Below are 8,441 nucleotides of genomic sequence, written 5' to 3' on the forward strand. Positions count from 1 at the left end.
GTAGGAGCCTCCAAAGCTTGCTAGTCTTCCACCATATCATCATTGTCGTCATCTTCCTCAATAGAAGTGGACTCATCTCCACTCCTCTCTTCACTTCCTTGCTTACTTCCTTCATCACTTCCTTCATCATCCTCTTCTTCTTCATTTACCTCTTCAACAATGCCCTCATCATCAACAACCTCATCACCGACAACCTCATCGTCACCCGGTCTCTCACCCCTAGATGCACTTGGAAAGAAGACTTCCCTATCCGCCCAACTAGGCAAAGGACATGAAGGATCAAGTAGTCCTTGCCTATCTAAATGAAGGAGGGGTGGATATTGGGCTAAGTATGCATCTTCCCGGTCCTTATAAGCTTGTTTGTGCATCTCTTGCATAAGTAGAGTCATGTAGTCATTGCTCACTTCAACACCTTCTGGCTTGAACTCTTGATATTTGAATGGATAGGGTGGTGTGACAATGGAGGAGGAGGGCTCTTCAATTTCACCCCTTTGTTGACGGATGATGTATTCGGCTTTCTTTGAGAGCGGAAGAAGGTAGTTTGTTCTATGGACACTCAAACGGCATATCGTGGAAGGCAAAGTAAAAGATCTAGCATCATTGGTGAGCCACCCATATTTGGTGTCAAGAGGATTGTGCGTGACCTATTTGTACTTGTTAATAATGGCATCCATGTCAATGAGATGACCCCCTCTTTTCGCTACATACTTGCTATCCTTGTTGAAATTCGGATAAAAGTACTTGTCCAAGAGAGTAACTAGACCTCCATTTACGATAGAAGCGGTGCCTTGCTTTCCACAATCAACATTGAGCCATCTTTCCACCAAAAGCCTTAGAGCATTGTAAGGCTTGGTGAATTCCCTTCCAATATTTAAGGCCGACTCAAGTAGAACACAATCGAGCTTGGTAAAGTGGTTAGTGTCTTTTCTTGCAATGATAGTATTCCCGATGACCTTGTGCCACACTCTAATGCCCGGATGGTGGACTAATAGAGCGCGACAAGCATGAAAGTTCTCAAATTTCTTCCCGGAAATCGGCTCCCAAAGAGGAGCGGGGTCATATTTTTCGGGCTTCTTATAATAACGAGGTGTATCACTAAGACCTAATGCTTTACTCAAAACATCAAAGGTGATGCGCCTATTCACATTGGCAAGGCGGAACTCGATGTATTCTCTAGTATCTACCTTATTCACTTTCAATGAACTCAAGAATTCCAAGGTAAGGGAGGGGTATGTCAATTCTCTTGTAGAAAACAATTTTCCCAACCCCATGGCTTCAAAGAAGGCTTTCGTTTGTTCAAGGACACCCAATTTGTTCAAGGCATCTTCACATATGAATTTGATGGGTAAAAAGGATTTCTTAGCATACTTGGCAAATGTATCCCTATGGGAGTTAGAAATGAAAATTACCTCCGGATAGTTTGATAATTGAGCAATTTCCGGAGTTGTTGATGTTGTTGCTTCCAAGGGAGGATTTTGTTGTTGTTGAACTTCCAAGTTTGCACTAGCAACCACCATAGCCAATGAGGCTTTCTTTGCTTGAAGGCATTGTTGCCTTGTTGAGAGTGCCTTTGCCTTAAGTGCCTTTGTTGATCCTTTTGTTCTTGCCATTGATGATTATACCAAGAAAAGAGTGAAAATCTTCAATTTCCAATTATACCCAAATCGATTTTAAGATGAAAGGCTTTGCCTTTGTATTTCAAAAATCGACTCAAAGGTTGAAGATTTTGGTGCTTGGATTTGATTATTGTTGGAAAAGGAGTGATCAATTGTTGTTATAAGGAAGTTTGGATTTGATTTGGTTGAATTTGGTTGAGGAAATCTTGTTTTGGTGATGGAGAGGATGAGGGTTTTGGGGTTTTTGGGGTTTTTGGTAGTGTTTTGAATGAATGAATGAATGAAGAAATGAATGTGGGAGGGGTATTTAAAAACACCTGAGATTTTCGAAACTGCAAGGGAAGACGGGCGTTTTTCCTTCGGGACGCTCGGATTCTGCCTATTCTAGGTTCAGGAATTCTCGCCCAAAGACGGGCGTCTTTCAGCTGGGACGCTCGGATTCTTCAGTTCCAGGACGAGCGGATTCCAATAAAGACGGGCGGATTCTGTTACAGCAAGTTTTCTTATTTTGCACTGGCAAAAAGACGGGCGTCTTTCTACAAAGACGAGCGGATTCTTTCAGACGAGCGTCTTCTCTGCTGGGACGCTCGGATTCTTCAACAGTCCCAAATTTTCAATTTTGTGGCTCATTTGGACGGACAGATTCAGCCAAAGACGCTCGGATTCCCTGAAGACGAGCGGATTCCCCTTAAGGACGCTCGGATTCCTCCTAGTCTACCCGGATTCAGTTCCATCCGTGCACTTGTATATCCCGTGTCATTTTTCATTCTTCAAATCCTGTGTTCCTCATTGTAGGGGCACTACTAAGGCATGAATAGCCTAGGCAATTGCTATCCCCACACTAAGCTAAAGCACTACACATCAATTAAATCATTAGTCCCTCCCTCACTTCTCTCAAAAATGATAATTATCTTGATCAAAGCATAAAAATCCAAAAATGACAAAAATGCAATGTAAGAATTAAAATGCGAGATAGGGAGTTAGAAATATTTACAAATGGTGGTTTAGGGAGGACTCCGCCAAACTCTCATCTTTAGTGAGATGTCATGGGGGCATGTCCAAGGTGTTGTTGATGTTGCTCAACACCTTGAAGAAGTAGTCAAAAGCGTGTTCATTATCATGATAAAGATCTTCAATAGATCTTTGCCCTTGTTGTCTTTCATGTTGGTCTTGATAGATAGCATTACCAATGTAGGGATTGAAAATCCCTTCAAATTCATCGTCCCAAAGACCACAAACTTCATCTACTTGGTCACTAAAGATCTCTTGAGTTGATAGAGACAACTCTCCCACTTTCTTGTCTTGGCCAATGAGGCCATCCTCTTCATTGCTTGACTTTGGTGAACTTTTCAAGCTCTCTTTGTTACAATTCACTTGCTCTTTGAATGGAGCATCATCAATTTCCTTCTTCCATTGGAATTCCAACTTCTTCCCATCATCCTTCCGGCTATAATGATCAACCATAAATCATGGTTCATGCAAACGGGGAGCTCTCATGGTCTTGTCAAGATTGAAAGTTATGCTCTCATCTCCCACTTCTAGAGTGAGCTCTCCATGCTTCACATCTATCACCGCACCCGCGGTGTGCAAGAAAGGTCTACCTAGAATGATTGGAATGTTGGAGTCTTCTTCCATGTCAACAATGACAAAGTCCACCGGGATGAAAAATTTCCCAACTCTTACGAGAACATCTTCCCATATCCCTAGTGGTGTCTTCGTCGATCTATCAGCCATTTGGAGTGTGATATTGGTGCATTTAAGCTCTCCCATCCCTAACCTTTTACTCACCGAGTATGGCATAATACTTACACTAGCCCCTAGATCACATAAGGCTTTGTTGATCGTGGTGTCACCAATGGTACACGGTATTGAGAAGCTTCCCGGATCCTTAAGTTTTGGAGGTGAACTCCCTTGAAGTATTGCACTACTCACCTTAGTGAAGGCGATAGTCTCAAGCTTCCGGATTGACTTCTTTTTTGTAAGGATGTCTTTCATGTACTTTGCATAGGCCGGTACGTGATTGATTAATTCCGTGAAAGGAATCGTGACTTCCAAATTCTTCACAATCTCCATAAATTTTCCAAGTTGGTCATCAAATTTGGGCTTTGCTTGACGACTCGAAAAAGGAAGTGTAATCACAATGGGCTCCTTCTCCTTGGCCTTGTCTTCATTTCTCTTTGAAACTTCTTCTTTTGATGGTTCTCCATCCTTGGAGTTTTGCACAATTTCTTCTTTGTCACTAGCTTCCACAACTTCATCCTCAACTTGCTTCTTCGGTGCTTCATACCTTGTACCACTTCTCAAGTGAATGGCACTAACCGTTTCATGTCTTGGGAGATTACTTTGAGGTGGTAATTGCCCCTTTTGTCTTTGTGAGCTTGAAGATGCTAGTTGAGTCAATTGGGTTTCCAACATTTTGGTGTGGGCTAGGATGTTGTTGATGGTGATTTCCTTTGCTTGACTATCTTTTTGCATTTGAGTGAAAAACTCTCGTTGATTCTTTTGCATTTGGAGGACCGCTTTTTGAACATCAAAACCTTGGTCATTTTGTTGATTGTATGGAGTTTGATTTTGGTAACCTTGGTTTTGGTTGTAAAAGGGTCTTTGATTTTGGTTTCTCATGGGAGGTGGGGTGTATGTTGGTTGAGGGTTTTGAACATTTTGGCTTTTGTATGAGAGATTTGGGTGGAATTTGGTGTTCTCATTGTAATAGTTTGAATAAGGGGTACCACTCTTGTTTGCTTGAAAAGCATTCACTTGTTCATTTGTTCCCCTACATTCACTTTGGTCATGTCCCAAAGTTCCACAATTCTCACATATCCCACTTGGGATTGATGAAGATGCCGTCATGGCATTGACATGATGCTTTGGTGATTTTGAGGCTTCTTCAAGTCTAGCCATAGCTTTTTCGAACTTCAAGTTGATGGTATCAATGTGAGCACTAAGTTGAGCACCCAATTGAGTAATAGAGTCCACTTCATGCTTTCCTCCCCTAGTAGCCTTGCGAGGTCTACTATATTGTGAGTTATGGACCGCCATTTTCTCAATCTTGTTCCAAGTTTGATTGTCGTCAACTTCGGTGAACATTCCATTTGATCCCATGTTGAGAATGTTTCTTGAATCTTCATAAAGACCGTTCCAAAATTATTGTACCAAGAACCACTCGCTAAGTCCATGGTGAGGACATGAGCGGCAAATTCCCTTGAATCGCTCCCAAGCTTCATACAAAGATTCTTCATCTCTTTGCTTAAAGCCCGTAATTTGAGCTCTTAGCATGTTAGTCTTTTCCGGTGGATAGAAATTTTTGTAGACAGCTAGAGCCAATTTCTTCCAAGAATCAATTCCGAGAGTAGCCTTATCAAGGCCTTTCAACCATTGTTTTGCGGTGCCAATTAGAGAAAAAGGACATAAGACCCATCGAATTTTGTCTTGAGTTACACCGGTTTGAGAAATTGCCTCACAATAGTCGCAAAAAGTCTCCATAAGAGAATGAGGGTCTTCACTAGGCATCCCCCCAAATTGGCTTCTTTCGACTAATTGGATAAATGCGGATTTGGCAATAAAATTTTCGGTTAAATGTTGTGGTGTGGGAGTACCATTGGGTAGGTTCTCCTCGGTGGGTACGGAATGTGATGAAAATTTAGGCATTGTGGGTTGATTTTGTGTTGGATTTTGTGTTGGGTTCTCCTCACCTTCTCTTGCAAAAGGGTTGATAAACTCAATAGTGTTTGGTTGAATATCTAAAACCTCACCAATACCTCTCAAAGTTCTCCTAGCAAGTCTTCTATTGGTTGTCAAAGTCCTTTCAATTTCGTGATCAAAGGGTAACAAGTTACCTTGTGATCTTCTAGACATGTAAAATATCAAACAACTCGAAAATAATTAGAACAAACCTTGAGGAGTTTTACTTCTCCAAGGCAAAGAAAGACACAACTAATAACAATACAAGAAAATCTAAATCAAGTTAACACCGTCCCCGACAACGGCGCCATTTTTGGTTCGACTCTCGAGGAGGTTTAGTTTTCGGTACTTGTCGTTAGGAGCACCTAGACCAAAACACAACTTATAACTTCACCAACAACTCTACAATTAGTAAAGAGGCAAGTAATGGTCGGATCCCAAGGGACGGGAATTGAGATAAGATTTTCTATTGCAACTAGCGGTGTCTAAGGGTGTCACAATTTAGGGTTTGAAGTTGAAGATCACTAAACTAAATAGCAATAAAAGTAAACAAGGAAGATGATTAAAAAGGGATGTAAACAATTGATAAAAGGCACTAGGGTGTCATGGGGTCATAGGGGATTCATGGGAATTGATCATACAAACATATTCTCAAATTATAAGCTAGCAATTATTGTTGTGATGGATCGAGTTGGTTTATATCTTACAATCCTAGGAAAGTTTGGGTCCCGGAGCTGAATCGATTAGATTGTACAACACCTACAAGTTGACATAATCTTCCCTACTCAACTATATGCATGGTCTAATGAGACTCGAGTTGGTTTATGTCTTACAAGTCTCATTGAAAGGATAGGTGATGGGTAAAAAATGCAAGGATTCATAGGCTCGCATTTCATCAAACATAACATGTGCATAAGTTGAGATCACAACAAGCAAGCAAATAAACTATGAAAACATATTAATTTAAGCATGAATCATTCCCCATGTTGGTTTCCCCTAATTACCCATTAACCCTAGCTAAGGAAATTACTCAGTCATTATCATGTTGAACATGCTAGCAAGGTTGTCAATCATACCAACAAAGTGAAACATGATGAATAAATTAAGATAATTAGCAATAATTAAAAAGGGATTAAGAGAATTATACCTACTAATGATTCCAATAATAAAGCAAAGAATAAAAGAAGTACTTGATGCTTGATTGGAAGGTTGTCAATCTTCCAATAATAACCCAAATAATCTTCAATTACCCAAAACAAAGGATGAACAAGAGAGAGATTAAGGAAATGAAACTTGTATTAAAACTTGATTAAATGTTGATTACAAGATTAAAGAGAGATTTAATTGATATTAACTACACTAAAGATTGCTAATAAGAACATCTTTTTCTAAGTAGACTAATGGGGTATTTATAGTGGGGATTAGTTACATAAATTAGGGTTTATTAAGGGCTTAAATGACAATTAAGTCCTTGAGGAATCGCCGGTCTCTAGGGAGACTCCGGTCTCTTTTTCGCCGGTCTTAGAAAAATATGCGCATCCTTCCTTGAAGCTTGTAGACGAATAAAAGGCTGTTAGGGAATCCGGGCGTCCAGGGCACGGGACGGGCGGATTTTGGTGATTCTGGACGGGCGGATTTGGGGTGTTTTGGACGGGTGTCTTGTGGAGGAAGACTTTAACAACCACGGTAAACGAGAATATAAATTAAGTTCAAGGTGGCGGAAACACCCTGACACCGCGGTAGCTACTAAATAAAAATTTAGTACTCAAAAGTAATACAAGGTCTACGGGGAATAAATACCCCTATAACTGAAATGAAATAAAAGTTTGAAATATGAGTCTAACAAAATTAAAAGAGTGCGCTAAAACAAGGCGCTCGCTAGCTCACTCGATTCAACCCCATCAGGAATAATAAGCAACCATCAATCACCTGTCAGTCATAAGAATGACAGCCACAGTCAGTGGGGAGTAACTCGGACGTCCTCCCAGCCATATTATATCAGGATAAAACAACCAAGTAATTAAGACGGATCAATAATGAACAAATGACTTACCAGTAAACATATTATAGAATTAAAATTATAAGCTCATTATTAATTAATCACACTTTAAACTAAATAAATCAAATGACTCATTTAATAAACGTAAACTTATTAAATAAACATATTATATCAATTACCACTCAGCAAGGCGAAACGTCAAGACAACCCATCACTGTTACCTTATCCCTACGATAGGACTACGATGAATATACGGTCCCAGTCTAAGTATGACCACACTCTCGGGATAAACGTACCCCGATTCGACAATCACCAAGCCTATAAACATCCGGGCTGATGACCCCATAGATTCCATATCAGCCTATAAACAACCGGGCTAATAGGACAACTCCGACCTGCCTAGACTGCCCATACACACAGCTACTAGGATACAAGTGAAGCGGATAAATTAAGACGATTCATAATTACTGGAATTGGTGAACTAATTAATATGTAGCAAAAACTATAAGGGTTAAGAGTATGTAACTGCAACACTCATACCAATACGACGCAGCAAAAGTAATTGACAAAAGTACATACACAATACTATCCTATATTCTAAACAGTAACAAAAGCAATAAGAGGTATTCTATTATATTTTTCATGACCAATCACCAGACGTAACTTTTCATGCAACATACTCCACTCTTATGATTTAATAAGCAGGCTAAACGAAGGCACTAAAACTATCACATATTGGTTATATTATAAACATACATACTGCGACTTACTAGTAGTAAAATTAAGAAGTCTAGCCTACTTTTCGTAAGTGTGCAACACCATTAATCCATTATTAAAATCAAAACCATCATTAGTTCTAATTACTAACTAGACGACAAGATTAAAAAACACTTAGCCCAGATTAACTCTAGGCACATGTCATTACTCATATTTACAATGGTAACAAATTTAATATTAATGTTATTAGAAGTCAATACAAAAATAACCCACACAGACATGCATGTTATGCATACTCAACGAAATAAACCCATACTAGTAGAATAACGAAACTCGTACAACTATATACGCAAACGGCAATAGGACTAACATAACCAAACTACTAACAATCTTCATTTGATCAATCAACATAAGCCAAACGTGTAAAT

The 8,441-nt window shown here is 39.7% G+C and overlaps 1 non-coding gene across 1 annotated transcript; it reads left to right on the top strand.

Moving 5' to 3' along the window:
• Positions 1–4,785: 4,785 nt before the first annotated feature.
• On the top strand, positions 4,786–4,892 carry LOC141616457 (small nucleolar RNA R71). The gene has a single exon (XR_012530804.1). It is a non-coding gene; the product is annotated as a small nucleolar RNA R71 (small nucleolar RNA).
• The last annotated feature ends 3,549 nt before the right edge of the window (positions 4,893–8,441 follow it).

The sequence above is a fragment of the Silene latifolia genome, chromosome 11, assembly GCF_048544455.1.
Source record: "Silene latifolia isolate original U9 population chromosome 11, ASM4854445v1, whole genome shotgun sequence".
Classification (NCBI taxonomy): Eukaryota; Viridiplantae; Streptophyta; class Magnoliopsida; order Caryophyllales; family Caryophyllaceae; genus Silene; species Silene latifolia.